General features: G+C 39.0%; 1 protein-coding gene across 1 annotated transcript in view; it reads left to right on the top strand.

Moving 5' to 3' along the window:
* MCC (MCC regulator of WNT signaling pathway) overlaps nt 1-23,163 on the top strand; it is a 486,531-nt gene that overhangs the window by 126,182 nt on the left and 337,186 nt on the right. The window lies entirely within an intron of this gene.

Raw genomic sequence — 23,163 nt, 5'->3', positions numbered from 1 at the left:
AGAAACTCTACAAGCCAGAAGAGAGTGGGGGCCAATATTCAACGTTCTTAAAGAAAAGAATTTTAAACCCAGAATTTCATATCCAGCCAAACTAAGTTTCATAAGTGAAGGAGAAATAAAATCCTTTACAGATAAGCAAATGCTTAGAGATTTTGTCACCACCAGGCCTGCCTTACAAGAGACCCTGAAGGAAGCCCTAAACATGGAAAGGAACAACCGGTACCAGCCATCGCAAAAACTTGGCAAAATGTAAAGACCATCGAGGCTAGGAAGAAACTGCATCAACTAACGAGCAAAATAACCAGTTAATATCATAATGGCAGGATCAAGTTCACACATAACAATATTAACCTTAAATGTTAATGGACTAAATGCTCCAATTAAAAGACACAGACTGGCAAACTGGATAAAGAGTCAAGACCCATCAGTCTGCTGTATTCAGGAGACCCATCTCACATGCAGAGACATACATAGGCTCAAAATAAAGGGATGGAGGAAGATCTACCAAGCAAATGGAGAACAAAAAAAAGCAGGGGTTGCAATCCTAGTCTCTGATAAAACAGACTTTAAACCATCAAAGATCAAAAGAGACAAAGAAGGCCATTACATAATGGTAAAGGGATCAATTCAACAGGAAGAGCTAACTCTCCTAAATATATATGCACCCAATACAGGAGCACCCAGATTCATAAAGCAAGTCCTTAGAGACTTACAAAGAGACTTAGACTCCCATACAATAATAATGGGGGACTTCAACACTCCGCTGTCAACATTAGACAGATCAACGAGACAGAAAGTTAACAAGGATATCCAGGAATTGAACTCATCTCTGCACCAAGCGGACCTAATAGACATCTATAGAACTCTCCACCCCAAATCAACAGAATATACATTCTTCTCAGCACCACATCGCACTTATTCCAAAATTGACCACATAATTGGAAGTAAAGTACTCCTCAGCAAATGTAAAAGAACAGAAATTATAACAAACTGTCTCTCAGACCACAGTGCAATCAAACTAGAACTCAGGACTAAGAAACTCAATCAAAACCGCTCAACTACATGGAAACTGAACAACCTGCTCCTGAATGACTACTGGGTACATAACGAAATGAAAGCGGAAATAAAGATGTTCTTTGAAACCAATGAGAACAAAGATACAACATACCAGAATCTCTGGGACACATTTAAAGCAGTGTGTAGAGGGAAATTTATAGCACTAAATGCCCACAAGAGAAAGCAGGAAAGATCTAAAATTGACACTCTAACATCACAATTAAAAGAACTAGAGAGGCAAGAGCAATCACATTCAAAAGCTAGCAGAAGGCAAGAAATAACTAAGATCAGAGCAGAACTGAAGGAGATAGAGACACAAAAAACCCTCCAAAAAATCAATGAATCCAGGAGTTGGTTTTTTGAAAAGATCAACAAAATTGACAGACCGCTAGCAAGGCTAATAAAGAAAAAAAGAGAGAGGAATCAAATAGATGCAATAAAAAATGATAAAGGGGATATCACCACTGACCCCACAGAAATACAAACTACCATCAGAGAATACTATAAACGCCTCTACGCAAATCAACTAGAAAATCTAGAAGAAATGGATAATTTCCTGGACACTTACACTCTCCCAAGGCTAAACCAGGAAGAAGTTGAATCCCTGAATAGACCAATAGCAGGCTCTGAAATTGAGGCAACAATTAATAGCCTACCCACCAAAAAAAGTCCAGGACCAGATGGATTCACAGCTGAATTCTACCAGAGGTACAAGGAGGAGCTGGTACCATTCCTTCTGAAACTATTCCAATCAATAGAAAAAGAGGGAATCCTCCCTAACTCATTTTATGAGGCCAACATCATCCTGATACCAAAGCCTGGCAGAGACACAACAAAAAAAGAGAATTTTAGACCAATATCCCTGATGAACATTGATGCAAAAATACTCAATAAAATACTGGCAAACCGGATTCAGCAGCACATCAAAAAGCTTATCCACCATGATCAAGTGGGCTTCATCCCTGGGATGCAAGGCTGGTTCAACATTCGCAAATCAATAAACGTAATCCAGCATATAAACAGAACCAAAGACAAGAACCACATGATTGTCTCAATAGATGCAGAAAAGGCTTTTGACAAAATTCAACAGCCCTTCATGCTAAAAACGCTCAATAAATTCGGTATTGATGGAACGTACCTCAAAATAATAAGAGCTATTTATGACAAACCCACAGCTAATATCATACTGAATGGGCAAAAACTGGAAAAATTCCCTTTGAAAACTGGCACAAGACAGGGATGCCCTCTCTCACCACTCCTATTCAACATAGTGTTGGAAGTTCTGGCTAGGGCAATCAGGCAAGAGAAAGAAATCAAGGGTATCCAGATAGGAAAAGAAGAAGTTAAATTGTCCCTGTTTGCAGATGACATGATTGTATATTTAGAAAACCCCATCGTCTCAGCCCAAAATCTCCTTAAGCTGATAAGCAACTTCAGCAAAGTCTCAGGATACAAAATTAATGTGCAAAAATCACAAGCATTCTTATACACCAGCAACAGACAAGCAGAGAGCCAAATCAGGAATGAACTTCCATTCACAATTGCTTCAAAGAGAATAAAATACCTAGGAATCCAGCTTACAAGGGATGTAAAGGACCTCTTCAAGGAGAACTACAAACCACTGCTCAGTGAAATCAAAGAGGACACAAACAAATGGAAGAACATACCATGCTCATGGATAGGAAGAATCAATATCGTGAAAATGGCCATACTCCCCAAGGTTATTTATAGATTCAATGCCATCCCCATCAAGCTACCAATGACTTTCTTCACGGAATTGGAAAAAAACTGCTTTAAAGTTCATATGGAACCAAAAAAGAGCCCGCATTGCCAAGACAATCCTAAGTCAAAAGGACAAAGCTGGAGGCGTCACGCTACCTGACTTCAAACTATACTACAAGGCTACAGTAACCAAAACAGCATGGTACTGGTACCAAAACAGAGATATAGACCAATGGAACAGAACAGAGTCCTCAGAAATAATACCGCACATCTACAGCCATCTGATCTTTGACAAACCTGAGAGAAACAAGAAATGGGGAAAGGATTCCCTATTTAATAAATGGTGCTGGGAAAATTGGCTAGCCATAAGTAGAAAGCTGAAACTGGATCCTTTCCTTACCCCTTATACGAAGATTAATTCAAGATGGATTAGAGACTTAAATGTTAGACCTAATACCATAAAAACCCTAGAAGAAAATCTAGGTAGTACCATTCAGGACATAGGCATGGGCAAGGACTTCATGTCTAAAACACCAAAAGCAACGGCAGCAAAAGCCATAATTGACAAATGGGATCTAATTAAACTAAAGAGCTTTTGCACAGCAAAAGAAACTACCATCAGAGTGAACAGGCAACCTACAGAATGGGAGAAAATTTTTGCAACCTACTCATCTGACAAAGGGCTAATATCCAGAATCTACAAAGAACTCAAACAAATATACGAGAAAAAAACAAACAACCCCATCAAAAAGTGGGGAAAGGATATGAACAGACATTTCTCAAAAGAAGATATTCATACAGCCAACAGACACATGAAAAAATGCTCATCATCACTGGCCATCAGAGAAATGCAAATCAAAACCACAATGAGATACCATCTCACACCAGTTAGAATGGCAATCATTAAGAAGTCAGCAAACAACAGGTGTTGGAGAGGATGTGGAGAAATAGGAACACTTTTACACTGTTGGTGGGATTGTAAACTAGTTCAACCATTATGGAAAACAGTATGGCAATTCCTCAAGGATCTAGAACTAGATGTACCATATGACCCAGCCATCCCACTACTGGGTATATACCCAAAGGATTATAAATTAGTCTACTACAAAGACACATGTACACGTATGTTTATTGCGGCACTATTCACAATAGCAAAGACTTGGAATCAACCCAAATGTCCATCTGTGACAGACTGGATTAAGAAAATGTGGCACATATACACCATGGAATACTATGCAGCCATAAAAAAGGATGAGTTTGCGTCCTTTGTAGGGACATGGATGCAGCTGGAAACCATCATTCTTAGCAAACTATCACAAGAAGAGAAAACCAAACACCGCATGTTCTCACTCATAGGTGGGAACTGAACAATGAGATCACTTGGACTCGGGAAGGGGAACATCACGCACTGGGGTCTATCATGGGGAGGGGGGAGGGGGGAGGAGGGAGGGATTGCATTGGGGAGTTATACATGATATAAATGATGAATTGATGGGTGCTGACGAGTTGATGGGTGCAGCACACCAACATGGCATAAGTATACATATGTAACAAACCTGCACGTTATGCACATGTACCCTAGAACTTAAAGTATAATAAAAAAAAAAAAAAAAAAAAAAAAGAAATTGTCATAGCCACCCCAACCTTCAGCAACTGCCATGCTGATCAATCAGTGGCCATCAACATCAGGGCAAGACCCTCCACCAGCAGAACGTTTATGACTTGGTGAAGGCTCAGATGATCATTAGCATTTTTAGCAATAAAATATTTAAAAATTAAAAAAAAAAAAAAAAAAAAAAAAAAAAAAAAAAAAAAAGAAAACTGACGTGATGAGCATAGTGCAAACTGAAAATAACACTGCCATCCAGAGGCCACTCCCAGAAATGACAGACATATGGTCCTCAGGGTCTTGAGGCAGGGTCTGAGGGTAATTTGTGTTAGTGAAAGCCCATATCGTTGGCAGCAAAGTGATGCATACATTATATCAGAATGGTTGTGAGGTATTCTATATGCTACTTAATTTTCCAATGAAAAACAAATAATCGGGTTCATTATAATTACTCGTAGATTTCATTTTGAAAAGTGTGCTTTTCTTTGTGATTGGGAAGTTAAAAAAGAAATTCTAGCATTAGATATTTACATAGGTTTGCAATTCCCACAGAGCCTTTATTTAAACATGCCCTTTTAAATAAATAGTTTTTCTTTTTTACTTTAGCCAAGCTATAAACCTTACACATGGATTCCATGTACTTGTGTCAAACATGTGAATTATATGAAAGAGGCAGTGCTTCAGGCTGATGGCCACTGAAGGGACAGGGATTTCCTGAGGAGAGCTGATGCAGCCCTTCGAGCTGACCTAATGAGGCTGTCACCTGTCTGTGCTTCTCAGAGTTTTGGGGGCACTTGTTTTTCTTCCTTTGGTCAGGTCTCAGAGAGCCCCAAAACTTATTTCAATCAAATTCCATAGTTGTAAAACATTGTTTAAGATAACACACATTACAACCTGCTAATTAGTACAATTAACTTTCATTTATACTAAGATTAGAACACCAGGCACAATTTCCAATAACCTATATCTCCAAAGACTCTTTATTGCCCTGTCCTTGAGGTAGATTCTCACCTGATGTGTCAGCCTTTATTGCTGCTCTGATGGTGCCCCTGTGGTCTAAGGAAAAAATAAAGTACTGAAGTTCCTCAGCAAAACTAACAGTAAAAAAGGTTTACCTTAATAGAAACTCAAAGTAAAAAGTTAGATCAACGAATATATGGTTTAGGCAGGAAGGACCTCAAACCCACAAGCCCAAAGGAGGAAGTATGAGGAGATAACCTGATTCCTTGGCAGATTTAAAGAAACAAATAAGCAGCCTCCTGAATTTGGGTTTGATATCTTGTTTTAAAAATTAAAACTACAGTTTTAATTAATATATATAAAACCTATTCAGTCCTGACACATCCCAATTTTCCAGAAAGAATGCTACTGTTAGATTTCATTGTTTTTTCTATGTATATAGGTATGTTTCTAAACCCTTAAAGCAGATTAAATTAAATGAAACAAGAAGGCATTGTTCAATCCTATCAGATGGGCCCTGTTATGTAGGGTTCTGGCTGGTGAACTGAGAAAATCAAAAGTGGCTTAAGTCCTCTGCGGGCTCTGGGTAAACAACGAATAATTAACACAAAACCTTTTCAATACAATCACTCTTGAGAGTGATTCATTGTTAAAAATACTGCCCAGTGAGCATAAAACCAGACTCAAGTCACACACAATAGCCTTCAGCCCCATTTGAATGTATAAGGGTTTTTTTTTTTTATTTTTGTTGTTGTTTTGTTTTATTTTACATACTCTAAGCCCTCTGTCAAATGGTAAACAATTTAATTTATTCTATTATTTAGTTGGGAGTTATAAAGGCCTTTAAAGTCTTTAAGTAATGGGTACCATTTTACATTCTATTGTTGCATACTGAGAATGTTGTGAAGCAATTATCTGTAGATTAAGTTTGGGTAAACTTAGCCAAGTCTTTGATTAGCAGTTAATTTTGTTTCTTTTTATTAATCATTGTCCTTCCTGTCCTTGAGGAGTCCCTAATTCCTATTGATTCTTCTGTTCATACTTCTCAGATTGGCAGTACCATGGTCTAGGTATGGATCCTCCCTCATTCCTTGGTTACTAGAGTTTCCTCTTAGCTGTTCTTTCTGCCTGCAAGCTGTTGATTTCAGTCAGTGCTGCGATGGCTTCCTAATATTTTTGCTATGTACTCATGATACAGCTCTGTTTTATCTACTTAATTGACTGTGCTGTCATCTCTGAATACTTTTGGATGTCAAGACTCCTAACCATCCAGTGGGCTCATCCTGCTTTATCCCATCATGTTTCCCAGTACTTCCCCCATGGGCCCTTACCTTCAATAATGCTGGTCTTCTTATGACCCCTACACAACCCCTCAAACCTACTTCTTGAGTTTTGTTCCTTCTCTCCTATGTATTAGGGATTTTTGGTGACAAGCAGCAAACACCCAACTCTAATACTTTGAAGAAGAAGTGCAAGGTGTTGAGAGAGAATGCAAATGTGACCGTATTGGAGAAGCCTAGGCAGTTAGATCCAGCATGGATGGATTCAAAGGCTCAAATGTCGTCAGCTTTCCTTCCGCCGTGTCTCAGCCCTTTCCTTTAGGATTGGCTTTATTCTCAGGCTCCTGGTCGTGGCTTCCAGCAGCCCAAGTCTTACAGCCATTCTGTCAGGTAGCCACAGAGAAAAGAGGGATTCTTCTCTAATGCTGGCTTCACAAAAGTCCTGGAATTGGTCTCATTAGCTCTTCTTGAACCATATATCTATTCCTGAACAAGTCACTCAGGCTATAAGAATGCAGTGATCTGATTGGCCGGACCTGGATAACATGCTCAGCTTGTGAAATTAGGGTAGAGTTGGCTCTATCCCCATCTTGTGGACTGAGCTGAGGAAAGAGCAGGTAGGGAATCAAGGTCCTGTCACTACCAGAAAGGTGAATGGGTGCTGGGCAGGCAAAAATAACAGGTGCCCATTCCATGGTTTTATAATGGAAGTTTTGCCTCCTTTCTTTTCTTTGTATGTGTATTTTCACCATCCTTAAAAGGCTTTAATAATACTACGTAATATTGGTGTGTGTGTGTATGTGTGTATGTGTGTGTGTGTGTGTGTGTGTGTGTGTGTGTGTGTGTGTGTGTATATATATATATATATATATATATGACAACTAGGAAATTCATGTGTGTCTTATATACAACCTAATTGTAAGTTTCTAAATGAATTGGTAAACATCTGATTTTATGTCTCTTAATGTGTTTTCATTATATCTTGTGTATTTATCTGTCATTGCAATTATGAGCCACATTGTGTTATAGTCATCCACTGTATATCCATCTTCTCTACTCGATTATGCATGTTGGGCAAATAGTACAGAGACTGACACAGGGCATGCATTGGGTGAGTGTTTGACCAATAAACAAATATATCAGTGAACAAAACTCTCTGATACCCATAGCACCCAATCCCATGGACAACGACTATTTTCAATTTATTGTCAGTCTTCAAAGCATGAACCTGTTTGTTCAAGGTACAGTTATTCCTTTGAAATAGGAAATGTGTGCTTGGATCTGGGCAATGTTTAAAGAGAAAATTAGTCCAAGTAATGAGTTAAAGATCAATATTACCAAGATTAATTTTTTATTTTAAATCTACTCTTATCCTGAGGATATAGTCTCAAGCTGGATGAAATGAAAACACCAGAACATTGATTTCACATCAACTAATATGTAGTATAGTCCTTCACTATGACACTTGCTGCTACACTGACAGAAGAAAGAGAAGGTGTGGTGTGGCTGATTGAAAAACCTGGCCACAATATTTTGCAGCTTTTCCCATCAAGAGGTAGAGTATTTTTTCCCCACCCCTTAAATCTAGGGTGGCCTTGTGGTTTGCTTTGAACAATAAAGTGTCACAAGAATGCAATTGTGCAAGTTCTGGAGCCAAGGCCTCAAATCACTTGCAGCTTCTTCCTGCATGTCTTGGAACACCCCTGCCACCATGAAAGAACATCTGGACTAGACTAACAAAGGTTGAAAGACCACACAAGGAGGCCCAGCCAACAGCCAGCACCAAGCCCCAGACATGTAAGTGTGGATATCTTACTCCCTCCAGCCCCTGTCAAGCTACTAGATGACTATAGTCACATCAGTGATCCCAGATGGAACAAACCAAAGTACTGCTCAGCTAAGCCCAGCTCAGCTGAGAATTGTTGACCCCCAGAATCACGAGAAACAGCAAATTATTGCTGTTTTAAGTCACTAAGTTTTGTGGTAGCTTTTTATCTAGCAGTAAATATGAAACACATAGAGAATTATCCTTAAGAAATTTGTGAAATTATTGTGAATGAAGATAAAACATATAAATAGAACTAGTACAGGATCATATATGATCTAGTGAAAAATGTGTGAAGCAAACAAGTTGTGCTGTAGGAGATGAGAAAGGAGAATCATTGTCAGAAACCAGAGAAAACTCTTGGAAGAAATAAAGCCCAAGCTGATCTTGGAAAACTGGAAAAAAAAAAAGGAACAATGTTGAAATAAGGAAACACACCCAGGTTATGATAAGTTGGAGAACAGATCAACAGAAAGAAAGTATTTAACCTGTAATTAAATTCAACGTCCCTGTGCATCATGCTGAGTTATATGAACATCCAGGGAGTACATAGCTGTGGTTGGGTATGGGAGGTACTCAAAGCTCCAAGACAAACGTGGGGCATCTTTTTTTTTTTTTTTTTTTTTGAGACAGGGTCTCACTCTGTCACCCAGGCTGGAGTGCTGTGGCACAATCACGGCTCACTGCAGCTTTGACATCCTGGACTCAAGCCATCCTCCCACCTCGGCCTTCTGAGAAGCTGAGACCACAGGCGTGCACCACCACGCCCCAGCTAACTTTTGTATTTTTGTAGAGATGGGATTTCACCATGTTGCCCAGGCTAGTCTTGAACTTCTGGGTTCAAGCAATCCACCTGCCTTGGCCTCCCAAAGTGCTGGGATTTACAGGTGTGAGCCACTGTGCCCAGCAAACATGGTACATCTTCGCAAGCGTCAATTTAGTTGACTATTTGGAGAAAAAGTTGTATAACTTGGAAAATGGTTTAAAATTTGTATTAATACAAATACGGCATGGAATTAACCATTCAAATGAACTTTTAAGATGAAACATGTGACTTCAACGAAATCTCTGGCTCAGGGGTAAGTTGGTCTGTCCCCCAGACTCCTTCGACTATCCTCTGCCTTCAGCATACTCTGGTGGAAGAGACTGAGAAATGCTTCATTAAAGGATTCCTCTAAAATATAAACCTCAGAACTTACTTCTCTTTTAGTTTGTCTCTTTGGGTTGTTTAGGGCTCCTGACATTTGAGCTGACAATTGCTTTAGTACCAGACAATGATTTACAGAGCCCATCAGGATCAAGGAGCAAAGAAGGTTTAAGGCTGTCAAACACTGTTAAGATCATAGCAAAGACATTTTCTGGAGTGGCTATTGCAATGGCTTTGCTATTTAAAAAAAAGAAAAAGAAAAAGTAGAAGCCCCAGGCTGAGCACCATGGCTCACGCCTATAACCCCAAACGTTTGGGAGGCCAAGGTGGTCAGATTACTTGAGCTCAGGGGTTCAAGACCAGCCTGGGCAACATGGTGAAACCCCATCTCTAAAATTAGCCAGGTGTGGTGGCATGCGCCTGTGAGCCTGAGGTCCCAGCTACTACTCAGGAGGCTGAAGTGGGAGGATTGCTTGAACCTGGGAGGTGGAGGTTGCAGTGAGCTGAGATCACACCACTGCATTCCAGCTTCGGTGACAGAGTGAGACCCGGTCTCAAAAAAAAAAAAAAAAAAAAAAAAAAAGATACGTCAGCTTCTTAACTTAGCATGTATAGGGAAGTAATCCTGCAGTGAAAATGTGTTAACACAGGAAAATCTTGATTATGCAGGGGTAGTTTTATGTGGCAAATCTTGTTTTAAAATTATGAACATAATTAAGGATATAACATGACAGTATCCTTTATATATTTCACAGCTTTAAAACTAACCCTTTTTTTTCCCCAACCCATGGAAAATATGAAACAAAGAAATAGAGAAAGAATCTGTTTAGATTTATCTTGAGAGGTCACGTCATCTGCCATGAGGAGCGACCAAGAGTTCTTCTGAACAAGGGAATGAAAGAGGGAACTGTGAACATTCCCCCACTCCATTCTCAGACAATTGAACCCATATATTAAAATGTAAGTACAAAACAGCTAATGAAACCAAAGGTAATAAATGACTTTGATATCTAAGACAGAGTAATCCACAGTCAGATGTGTGTTATTTATCTATCAGAATGAAAATATTTCTGTAATAGGTATATGTGAACTCCAGTTCTTTGTATTTAATTGTTTTTTAGTGCAAACGTTATTAGTTTTTAGACTATTTTAGAAACATATTTTATATATGTGTCTTTTCAGAGTATGTTACATGCGGAATTGTGTTGTGGACACCTTCATTCATTGAAACAACTCTCTTCTCAATCAGACACCCAAGTTGCACTCTTAGAAACATCTTTTATACATGTGTCTTTAAACAGTGTTTTAGGCTGGGCTCAATGGCTCATGTTTGTAATCCCAGCACTTTGGGAGGCCGAGGTGGGTGGATTGCTTGAGCCCAGGAGTTAAAGCCTGCAGTGAGCTATGATTACACCACTGCACTCCAGCCTGGGTGACAGAGCGAGACTCAGTTGCTGAAAAAGATTAACAGTGTTTTACATGCAGAACAATATAGTGATCACATTAATACATTCATCTTAGTGTAAACTTGAAATTCTGTACTTATGATGTTATATTCTATTTGTGGTACATTGGATATTATCTCTTCATTCAGTATTCACTGCAGACAGAAGGAAAAACTAAAGAGCAATAAAAAGAAAACATATGATACATATATTTTTTAAACTTCTAAGAAAACATGTACAAAATCACTGGATTCACAAGTATTTCTTGAGATATTAAATATTTTAGATTTCTTTTGTAGATCAGTACCTTGTGTAATTCAGTATGTTGTTTTGTGGTAGTCTAAATTCTTTTAAAATGATGTCTCAAGTAGTACAAACTGGTTCAGTCTTACTTGCTGATTTTGTCTTTTATCTGTGGGTTTCACACTATTTGGTGCTGCTCTTTTTGAACCTATTTTAGCTTGCTTCTTAATGGCATTAATCACTTCATATTAGTCAGCATAAACCAAAAAAGTTCATGGGAATCCAGGTGTGTTTATCTCAGGTGGTAATTCTGGCATGAAGGGAGTCAGTGATTACCTGTGTTGATCATATCTTTTGGACCACACATAACACAATGAAATTGTTCATCTATTTTCTCTCTCCAGCGTGATTTAACTGAAGCAATTCATTAAGTGTCACTGTTTTTATGGGATGTTGAAGCCATTCCAATTTCTGTGGCAGTGATACAACTTGGCATGATTTTAGATATTTTTCATGGAAGAAAAATGATTACTTGGCTGAGATAAAGGCTCAGTCTGCTTACAGAAAGTGTTTAATTTGGCCAGACTATGCCATTGTCCATTGTTCATTCTACAGAGTCTGTCACTCAACATTATAATCACAGAAAGCTCGGGAAGGCTTATTTTGCTTCCTGTTTTATCTCTTATAAGACTAATGCAAATTCATTGGAGAACATAAATGAGAGGGCATTAGTAAATGACTAATGTTTTAACTAATATTTTGTGTATAAGTTTAAATCCATTAAATTTATATGGTTTTTTTGGAAGAATTGTGTATGGTTTCCCGTTGATCCATTTAAGTTTGCTATCTACAAGAAAAACATTTTTCTCCTAGTTGAAGCAGAATTTAATCTGGCACTTCGTATATTTGTTTAGCTCTCATTTTATGCATGCATATTTGTCAGTTCTAGATAAATTTTAACACAAAAATATTACCATGTCAGATTTATTTCTTTGTATATTTATAGTGTTTTCTTCAATTTATCTGACTTGAGTACTTTGATAAAATTTTGCCCTTGAATTACAAGATTATAGCCAAGAAGGTCTGTTAAACATCATTTAATTTCATCCTCTATATAGGATAGATGAGGAAATGGAGACCTAGAGGATTAAATAATATTGCTGAGGTCACAAAACTAATTGCGTCATGGCTGGGACTAGAATGGAGCTCTCCTGGCTTCTGATTCGACTGTCTTTTTTTAAATTTTTTTGTTTTTTGAGATGGAGTCTTAGTCTGTCACCGAGGCTGAAGTGCAGTGGCACAACCTTGGCTCACTGCAACCTCCGCCTCCCAGGTTCAAGTGATTCTCTTGTCTCAGCCACCCAAGCAGCTGGGATTACAGGCATGTGCCACCACACACGGTGAATTTTTTTTGTGTTTTTAGTAGAGATGGGGTTTCATCATGTTGGCCAGGTTGGTCTCGAACTCCTGACCTCAAGTGATCCACCTGTCTCTGCCTCCCAAATTGCTGGGATTTGCAAGCATGAGCCACCACGTCCAGCTTCAACTGTCTTTCAACTAATTCACACTGCTGTTATTTCTCCTGTTTTCTTGTGCTATATTAATAAAACCTTAGAATTTAGGTCTCTAAGATGGTTTTTCTTGTTAGACATTTCTGTATAGATGTTTAGAATCTACAGACTATGTGTTGAGGGGGAGGGGGTGTCTGTGTATGCATATATGTTCAATGCTGGAAAATGGTTTTGTTTTTTTGAAATATAATCTCAAAAATTTCAGTGCTGATGACTAAATTTTTAAATGATTTTTAAGTAGAACAGAACTAACAAAATATATCTATGGATCAGTCCATATTCTACCAGTCTGCAGCTTCTGTCAGAAGAAAGAGCTTAAGTCATAGAGGAGGAGATGGCTTCTTTCTGAGCCTTCATCTCTTGCTTTCAGAAAAAGAGGAATCAGACTATCTAGTCTATGTTTCTGAACGTTGGAAACAGATATGAGGATAGGATTGGGCTAGTACCCACAGTCACTTCTGATACTCCTTGTTATCTAATTTTGTGATGTTTCTGTTAATTTCTCTTTAGACATTAATAAAATCTTTTATAATGGTGTCTCTTTGCCCTGTTTGGTATGTTAAAGAAGAACAGGCTTCCATTTTTGGGCCTCAATGTCAAAAGGGAAAAAGCTTTGCCTCTTCATGGCCTGGGAATGGTTACAGAGATAATTAGAGGAAAATCCTGAAGGGGAAGGTGAATCATAGAAGACAATGGTTGGGATTATGAGGGTTCTGCTACATCATCCATTGTGGAGATTTTCCCTCCATTGCCAACTGTTTAGAATAAGAGGTTTGCTTTTATTTAGGTAGTTATCTGTTTTCTTACACCTTACTTCTGATTTGCATTGATGTTGACTAAGTTACATCCTCAAAGTTTATTCCTTTGGTTTGTCCCCAAGAAATACTTTTGTCCTTGTTTTAAAAACCAAATACCAGAGAATATGTTTAGTCTTATCAGTCGTTCACACCGTGTATGAATAAAATGATTAGTTTTTTTTACATGAACCAGCTTTAATGAGGTAAACAGACGAGAGAGATTTTGAAGGAAGAAGTAGGGTGAGGGAGAATTAGAGTTGTGGAAGAAACCTAAGGAAGGGAGAGGGAGGTAGGGCTTATGAAAAGCACATTTTGTCTGTTTCACTTTTGTCTATGCCTGGTCTGATAGAGTTCATTTAGTACGACATAGATCAGCATTTCCTGAATTGGGCCCAACAGACTACCACAGTTTTAAGAATAGTGAGCTGAGATCTCAGAGCTGAAATAGGTTGTGTAGCCCAAAGGTGGAAACAACCAAAGAGCAACAAACATCTGAAGAATTCCTCTAAAATAAAAGATAGAGACCAAAATCAATAGAAAAAGTAACTTAAAGGGAACAGAGACTCTGCAGAGAGAACACTCAAAAAATCTACCATTAATATACTCTGAAAAAGAGAAGAAAATATTGTATCCATGAAAAAAGAATAGGTTAAAAGGGACATTTTTTTAAACTCTGGAAAAGTATATTTGTGATATTATAAAATATATATTTGGTCTTGTCCTTATTTTCTGGCATAAACACTTCATATCCTTAAAATCTCCAAAAATGAGGTATTTTTATGTGTTAATGAGTTGACTGATGGTTGGCAGCCCCTAAGCAGCTTCAGGATGAGGCTGGTCACTGAAAAGACGAAGGCAGGATTATAGAGTTGGAACTTTAAGCCCCGGCCCCCAACCTCTGGGGAGGGGAGAAGGGCTCGAGGTTAAGTTTATCACCAATGGTCAGTTATAATCAATCATGCCTATGTAATGAAGTGTCCATTAAAAAAAAAAGGACTGGATTCAGAGAGTTTCCGGATAGCTGAACACAGGGCGTGGAAGCTCCACATCCCCTCCCACATGTCTTACCCCATGTATCTCTTCATCTGTTTCCCTTGTAATATCCTTTATAATAAACTGGTAAACGTGTTTCCCTGAGTTCTGTGAGCCTAGCAAATTAATCAAATCCAAGGAAAAGATTGTGGGAACACCCATGTATACCCAGTTGATCAGAAGCACAGGTAAAACAACCTGGAACTTGTGATTGGCATCTAAGGCAGGGTGGCAGAGTGGGCATCTTGAGGGACTGAACCCTCAACCTGTGGGAGCTGATGCTATCTCTAGGTAGATAGTATAAGAATTGAATTGAATTAGAGGACACTCAGTTGGCTTCCACTGCAGAGTCAATTCTGTGCTTGTTGGTGGGGAAATATTCCCACACATTTGGTCACAGAAATCTTCCATGTTGATTGTTGTTGAGTGAAAGAATAGGGGAAAAAAACACACTTTTTCTCCTATACTCAGAATATCATAAATGATAAATTCAGTGGGAAAAAATAAGAAATAAAGATTAGAATATCTTCCAGAGAAAGGAGGGAAAAGACAAGGAAATAGAACATAGGAAAGAAAAGATAAGAAAAGTAGAGTGCTGATGCAGGATGTTCACCATTCAAATAATAGGCATTCTAGAAAGAGGAAACAAAGAAAATAGCGGGAAAAACATCATCAACAAAATGGTCCATGATATTTTCCTTCAAAGGGAAGTATGTGTTTATTGATAAAAGTGCCTGGCAAGTATCCTAGCATAAATGATAAATGTTGACCAACATTAAGACACGCATAATTATGAAATTTTGTAACACTAGGGACAAAGAAAAGATTCTTCAAATTTTCAGAAAGGAAATCAAAACAAGACAAATTCAAAATATTTAGCATCAGAATAGCTTCAGACATCTCACAAATGCCGGATGTTAAGTGAGCAATACAAAATTGTGAAGAAAAATTATTTCCAACCTAGAATTCCTTACCAATCAAATTATAAATGAAGTATTAGAATAGAATATAAATATTTTCTGTACCTGGAAATGAGACTGAGTAGAGATGGGGCTTGGCTTCAGCTTCCCCCCACTAGAGCATTCTTTCATATATTCCCACTGATCATAAAACCCACACTACTACCTCACTACTGTAGTCCTTTTACTTAAATAATTCTAGGAACTGGCCTAAGGAGATAAGCAAGGCCACAGTGTCCTACCTCAGGAAGGAATGTTGGACAATTGATTTATAGTCTTGTTGCCACTGGCCAGACCAGCAGGTGACCCATCACTCAAGACAACTCTAATGACCAGATAATGCTGACCTACATGCCCTACCCCTCAGCCAGCATACCCTACCCTGATGTCAATTCCTTTGCTTAGTCTAATAAAAAAGCCCTACTGGCTCTTTTCAGAGTCAGTCAGGAGATTCTCTCTCTCTCTCTCTCTCTCTCTCTCTCTTTCTCTGCCTCCCTTATGCCCAAGCATAGGTTTCAATGAGGCCTTGTCTGGGAAAATTATTTTGGCTTCATCTCAATTTCTACTGCATTGAGAAATCAAGAACCTGTAGTCAGTAACAGAAATATGAAAGAGAATGAAAACAGATGAGCAGTGAAACATAATGGACATTGGAGCAAGTCCAGAAGAGTAAGTAAAAAAAGCTCCAGGAGAAACCCTTCAGACTAAATTTGATGAAATATATATACATTTTAAATTATTGAGAAGAGACTTAGATAATTGGCTAAGTATTTGAGGCTGAACTCATGATGCATAGAAAACTAAACAAATGAAAATACAAAAAAAAAGTTAGTCCCAAGGAAATAAAAAAACTGTTCAAGAAAAAAACTTGGCTCATCTGTAAATATGTATTTTCATTATAAAGATTTTCAAGTTCATAATTTATGTAATAATGAATATTGATTTCCATATCAAGTAGCATGATTAAATATCAGAATATATTGTCCAGCTGAAAATAACTTTAAAAGCTGAAATAAAGCTAGGTACAGTAGCTCACACCTGTAATCCCAGCACTTTGGGAGGCTGAGGAGTGAGGATCTTGAGCCCATGATTTCAAGACCAGTCTGGGCAACATAGGGAGACCCTGTATCTACAAAAAAATTTTAAAATTAGCCAGACATGATGGTGCATACCTGTGGTCCCAGCTACTTGGGAAGCTGAGGTGGTAGGATCACTTGAGCCCAGGAGGTCAAGACCGCAATGAGTGTGATCGCACCACTGCACACCAGCCTGGGTGATAGAGCAAGATCCTGTCTCAAAAGATAAGTAAATAAATAAATAAATAATTTTTTAAAGCTGAAATAACATATTTTTAACCTTCTCCTTTAAGCATGCTGAATATCCAGCAAAATAGTAAAGCTGTATGAGTCTAAAATCTAAGTAAATGAGGAAACCTGGCACACCAAGCCACTCTTACTTAAGATTATTGTCTGAACCTCATAAAAATTACATGACCTTTTGGGCCCTAGGAACAGAAGACAAATTCCAGGGTCTTCTCAGGTAGGAAATCTAATAAGATAAATCCTTTTTTTTTTTTTTTTTTTTTTTTTAATCTAGAAGCCTAGAGAGCTATATAATCTGGCTGAGGTTGAATAGAAGTATTCTACCCATATATTACCCTCAGAATATTAAAAGGAAAATTGCCTTGGAGGTGATTAAAGCAGTTCTAAAAGAATATTCACAAATAATTATCCAGAGAATATGGGCAATTCAGTTTCTACAATTACTTAATATATAAAGAGACTACACAATGAGCAAGAATTAACATAAAAAAACAAACCCACCAAGATTTTATGTATGGAAATTATCAAATTCAGAATATAACTACACTTACTATGTCCAGAAAGAAAATCTAAGCTAGAAAAAAGGAAAACCAGAAAGACCAAGCAGATTCAAAAAAGGAACCAAAGGAACATCTAGGAATGAGAAATGTTATAATTGAAATTAAAATCTGATTAAAATTAACAAATTGGAAATGAGAGAATTCGTAAACTGAAAGAGAGGTTTGAGGACATTAGTTTTGAAAGCACAAAGGAAGAAAGAGATGTAAAATATGAAAGAGAAGTGATATGGTTTGGATCTGTGTCACCACCAAATCTCTTGTTGAATTGTAATCTTAAGTGTTGGAGGCGGGACCTGGTGGGAAGTGACTGGATCATGGGGTCAAGTTCTCATGAATGGTTTAGCACCATTGCCCACTTGGTACTGTATAGTGAGTGAGTTCTTGCAAGATATGGTTGTTTAAAACCGTGTAACACCTCCCTGCTCTCTCTCTTCTTCCTGGATGTGAAGTGCTGGCTCCTCCTTTGTCTTCTGCCATGATTCTAAGTTTCCTGAAGCCTCCCCAGAATCCTCTACAGCTTGTGGAACCATGAGCCAGTTAAACCTCTTTTCTTTATAAATCACCCAATCTCGGGTATTTCTTTATAGCAATGCAAGAATGAACTAATACAGAAAATTGGTACCAAGTAGTGGGGTATTGCTATAAAGATACCTGAAAATGTGGAAGTAGCTTTGGAACTGGGTAATGGGCAGAGGTTGGAAGAGTGTGGAGGACTTAGAAGAAGATAGGAAGTTAAGAGAAAGTTTGAAACTTCCTAGAGACTTGTTGAATGTCTATGACTACAATACTGACAGTGATGTTGATAATCAAGTCCAGGGTAATAAGGTCTCAGATGGAAATGAGGAACTTTTGGAACTAGAGTAAAGGTCACTTTTGCTATGGTTTAGCAAAGGCCCTGGCTGCATTGTGTCTCTGCTCTAGGGATCTGTGGAACTTTGAACTTGAGAGTGATGATTTAGGGTATCTGGTAGAAGAAATTTCTAAGCAACAAAGCATTCAAGATGTGGCCTGGTTGCTTCTAACAGCCTATGCTTGTATGTGTGAGCAGAAAAATGACATAAAACTGAAATTTAAAAAGGAATGAGGGTGTACAAGTTTGGAAAATTTGCAGCCTGGCCATGTGGTAGAAAAGAAAAGCCTATTTTCAGAGGAGTAATTCAAGTAGGCCACAGAAATTTGTGTAAGTACAGGAGCCAAGTGCTAATAGCCAAGATAATGGGGGAAAGACCTGGAAGGCATTTCAGAAACCTGCACAGCAGATGCTCTCATCACAGGCCTGGAGGCCTAGGAGGGTTTCATGGCCATGCCCAGAGACCTGCCACCCTGTGTGAGCTTGGGACACTGCTCCCTGCATCCCAACTACTTCAGCTCCAGCCTTGGCTCAAAGGGCCTCAGATAGAGCTCAGGCCTCTGCTCCAGAAGGTGCAAGCCATATGCCTTGGTGGCTTCTACATGGTGTTAAGCCTGCAGGTGTGCAGAGTGCAAGAGTTGAAGCATGGGAGCCTCCACCTAGATTTCAAAGGATGAATGGAAAAGCCTGGATGTCCAGGCAGAAGACTGCTGCTGGGGCAGAGTCCTCATGGAGAACCTGTACTAGGACAATGTGAAGGGGAAATATGGGATTGGAGCCTCCACACAAGTACCCACTGGGGCACTGCCTTGTGGAGCTGGGAGAAGAGGGCCATCATCCTCCCTGAAATGGTAGAGCCACTGGCAGTTTGCACTCTGTAGTTGGAAAAGCCATCAGCACTCAGTGCCAGCCCATGAGAGTAGCCACGGGGGCTGAACCCTACATAGCGACAGGGGCAGAGCTGCCCAAGGCCTTGGGAGCCAACCATTTGCATGAGTATACCCTGGATATGAGAAATGGAGTCAAATGAGATTATTTTGGAGCTTTAAGATTTAATAACTGCCCTGCTGGGTTTTGGACTTGCATGGGGCCTATAGTTCCTTTCTTTTTTTTTTTTTTTTCTGTTTTTTTTTGTTTGTTTTCTGGTTTTTTTGTTTGTTTGTTTGTTTTGTTTTTTTGAGACAAAGTCTCACACTGTCACCCAGGCTGGAGTGCAGTGACACAATCTCGGCTCACTGCAACCTCTGCCTCCCAGGTTCAAGCAATTCTCCTGCCTCAGCCTCCCAAGTAGCTGGGATTACAGGCAACCACCATCACGCCCAGCTAATTTTTGCATTTTAGTAGAGACAGGGTTTCACCATATTGGCCAGGCTGGTCTCGAACTCCTGACCTTGTGATCTGCCTGCCTTGGCCTCCCAATGTGCTGGGATTACAGGCGTGAGCCACCATGCCTGGCTATAGTTTCTTTTGGCCTATTTCTTCATTTTGGAAGGGGACTATTTACCCAGTGCTTGTACTACCATTGTATCTTGGATGTAACTAACTTGTTTTAATTTTACAGGATTATAGGCATAAGGGCCTAGTCTTGTCACAGATGAGATTTTGGACTTTGGATTTTTGAGTTAATGCTGAAATGAGTTAAGACTTTCAGGGATTATTGGGAAGGCATGATTGTATTTTGCAATGTGTGAAGGACATGAGATTTGGAAAGTCCAGAGATGGAACGATAGGGTTGGGATCTGTGTCCCCACCAAATTTCATGTAAAATTGTAATCCCAAGTGTTGGAGTTGGGGCCTGGTGGGAGATGACTGGATCATGGGGCAGAGTTCTTATGAATGGTCTAGTACCATCCGCCTTTCGTACTATTTAGTGAGTGAGTTCTCATGAGATTTTGTTCAAAGTGTGTAGAACCTCCCCCTTCTCTCTCTTCCTTTTGCTGTGGCTGTGTGAAGTACTGGCTTCCCCTTTGCCTTCTGCCATAATTGTAAGTTTACTGAGGCCTCCCCAGAAACCAAGTGGATATTGACATCATGCTTCCTGTACAGTCGGTGGAACTGTGAGCCAATTAAATTTCTTCTGTATAAATTACCTGCTCCCAGGGTTTTGTTTGTTTGTTTTTTTGTTTTTATTTTTTTCAGACAGAGTCTCTATCGCCAGACTGGAATGCTGTGTACGATCTCTGCTCACTGCAACCTCCAACTCCCTGGTTCAAGCGATTCTCCTGCCTTAGCCTCCCAAGTAACTGGGATTACAGGCATGTGCCACCACACCCAGCTAATTTTTGTATTTTTAGTAGAGATGGGGTTTTGCCAGGCTGGTCTCGATCTCCTGACCTTGTGATCTGCCCGCCTCAACCTCCCAAAGTGCTGGGATTACAGGCATGAGCCACTGCACCTGGCCAGGTTTTTTTTTTTTTTTTTAAGTGCAAGAATGGACTAACACAAGAGGCTATAGTCAGGAAGTTTTTAACATAATATAAAATTAGATTTCCAGAAGGGGAGAAAAGAATGGAGCAGAAGCTCCCTCCCTCCACCCTGGAGTCGTCTCATTAGTGTAAAAAAAAGACAATTATGTTTCAGGAAATTTCAAAGATTTTTGAAGCTCTGTGCCAGTAACCAGGAACAAAATCTAAATATACACCACAAAAGCATTATTAGAAATAGGCTTTTACTATACCACAAAAGCATTATTAGAAATAGGCTAATTTTTAAAAAGCGAAGGATAAAATTTGTTAGAAAGATGTAATAATTTAAAATTTGTCTCAGCCTAATTATGTAGCCTCAAAATACAAAAGCAAAAGATTGATACCTATAAAAAAAATACCAATCCACGGTCATTATGAGAGATATTAGCATGTTTCTTGTTAACTACTAGAACAAGGTGGATAAACAAAAAAAGAAAAGAAAGTGAGCATCTGCAAGAGTTGAACAACTCAATTAATTAGCTTAAGATAATTCACATATAAAGTCCATTCCACGCAACTGCAAGATATGCTTTCTTTTCAAATGTATATGGAACATTCATAAAGTTTTATCACGTACAGGCCATAAGATGAGTCTTGACAAATTTAGAAGTAAAGTAACACAGACAGCTGGGTGCAATGCTCATGCCTGTAATCCCAGCACTTTGGGAATCTGAGGCAGGCAGATTACTTGAGGTCAGGAGTTCGAGACCAGCCTGGCCAACATGGTGAAACCCTGTCTCTACTAAAAATACAAAAATTAGCTGGGCATGGTGGTGCATGTCTGTAATCTCAACTACTCGGGCGGCTAAGGCAGGAACATCATTCAAACCCTGGAGGCGGAAGTTGCAGTGAGTCAAGATCGCTCCATAGCACTCCAGCCTGGGTGACAGAACAAGACTCCATTTCAAAAATAAATAAATAAAATATAAACCCCATATGATAGGAAATTAAGGAACATTGTATTAGGGCTTTCCAGAGAAACAGAAATAATAGGATATATAGACGTAGATATGTGAGGGCAGATTTAATATGAGAATTGGCTCATGTGATCATGGAGTCTGAGAAGCCCCCACAATATGCCATCTACAAGCTGGGGAACCAGGAAAGCTGCTGGTGTGGCTCAGTCTGAGTCCAAAGGTCTGAGAGCCAGGGGAGCCTATGGCGTAACTGTCAGTCCTGAGACCTGAGATCCAGAGAGGTTGCTGGTGGAAGTCCAAGAGTCCCAAGGCCAAAGAACCTAGAATTTTGATGTCCAAGGGCAGGGGAGAAGATGGATATACAAGCTCCAGAAGACAGTGAATATACCTTTCCTCTTTGTTCCATCCAGTCACTCAAGTGATTGGATGGTGCCTGCACACACTGGGTGAAGGCAGATCTTCCTTACTCAGTCCACTGATTCAAATGCCAATCTCTTCTGGAAATACCCTCACAGCTATACCTGGAAATAATATTTTACCAGCTATCTGGGTATCCCTTAACCAGTCAAACTGACACCTAAAATTAACCATCACAAATATACTCTTAAACAGCCCATGGCTCAAAGATGAAATTATGAAAATTCAAAAATAGTTTGAATTGAAAGATTATGTAAATATCAATTGAAATGCAACTCAAGCAGTACTTACAGAAATTTGATAGCTTTTATGCATATATTAGAAAACAAAGTAAAAAGACTGAGTTGAGCATCCCTTCTAAGAATTTTGAAAGAGAACAGCAAAACAAAATAGAAAAGAGAATATAATAAAGATAAGAACAAAAATTAATAAAATAGAAAAGCACTATAGAGGTACAACAAGACTGAAGATAGTATTTTTTGAAAAGATTTATGAAATTGATAACTTCCTGGCAAGAATGTTAAAGTAAAAAAAAGAGAAGGCACTAATAACTGTCAAAGAAAAAAAAAAAGACCATTAGAAAGCCAGGATTGATTGCTGAGTAGAAGAATTTTACTGCCAATTAGGCAATCCAATAAAGCATGGAGTCTAGGAAGGCTCTGCTGGTAGAAGTTTGGAGGAGAAAAGAAAGGACCACAAATTGTCTTGTCCCAAATGAGAAATGCAAAGCCCCTAGACATTGTTAATTATCTGGCAGTATCTGGGTTTATTGGTTCCATACATACTGGGCTTGCTAAGGGTATGTGCTATGTAAGTATGATACATACATAGCAGGAGTAGGACATCCAGGGGCCTCTGCTTTGCACGTGTAGCAACTGAGTCAAGATTGGGTCATCCAGCCAACAATATAATGACATTGGCAGGCAAAGTGGCCAAGTCAGGGTTTATTATAACTAATATTGGGAGTAAAAAGGAGACTGCTACAG

This window comes from Rhinopithecus roxellana, chromosome 3 (genome assembly GCF_007565055.1).
Source record: "Rhinopithecus roxellana isolate Shanxi Qingling chromosome 3, ASM756505v1, whole genome shotgun sequence".
NCBI classification, from domain to species: domain Eukaryota; kingdom Metazoa; phylum Chordata; class Mammalia; order Primates; family Cercopithecidae; genus Rhinopithecus; species Rhinopithecus roxellana.
Note: the sequence above shows the minus strand (reverse complement) of the source record. Positions and strands in the feature narration are given on the sequence as shown.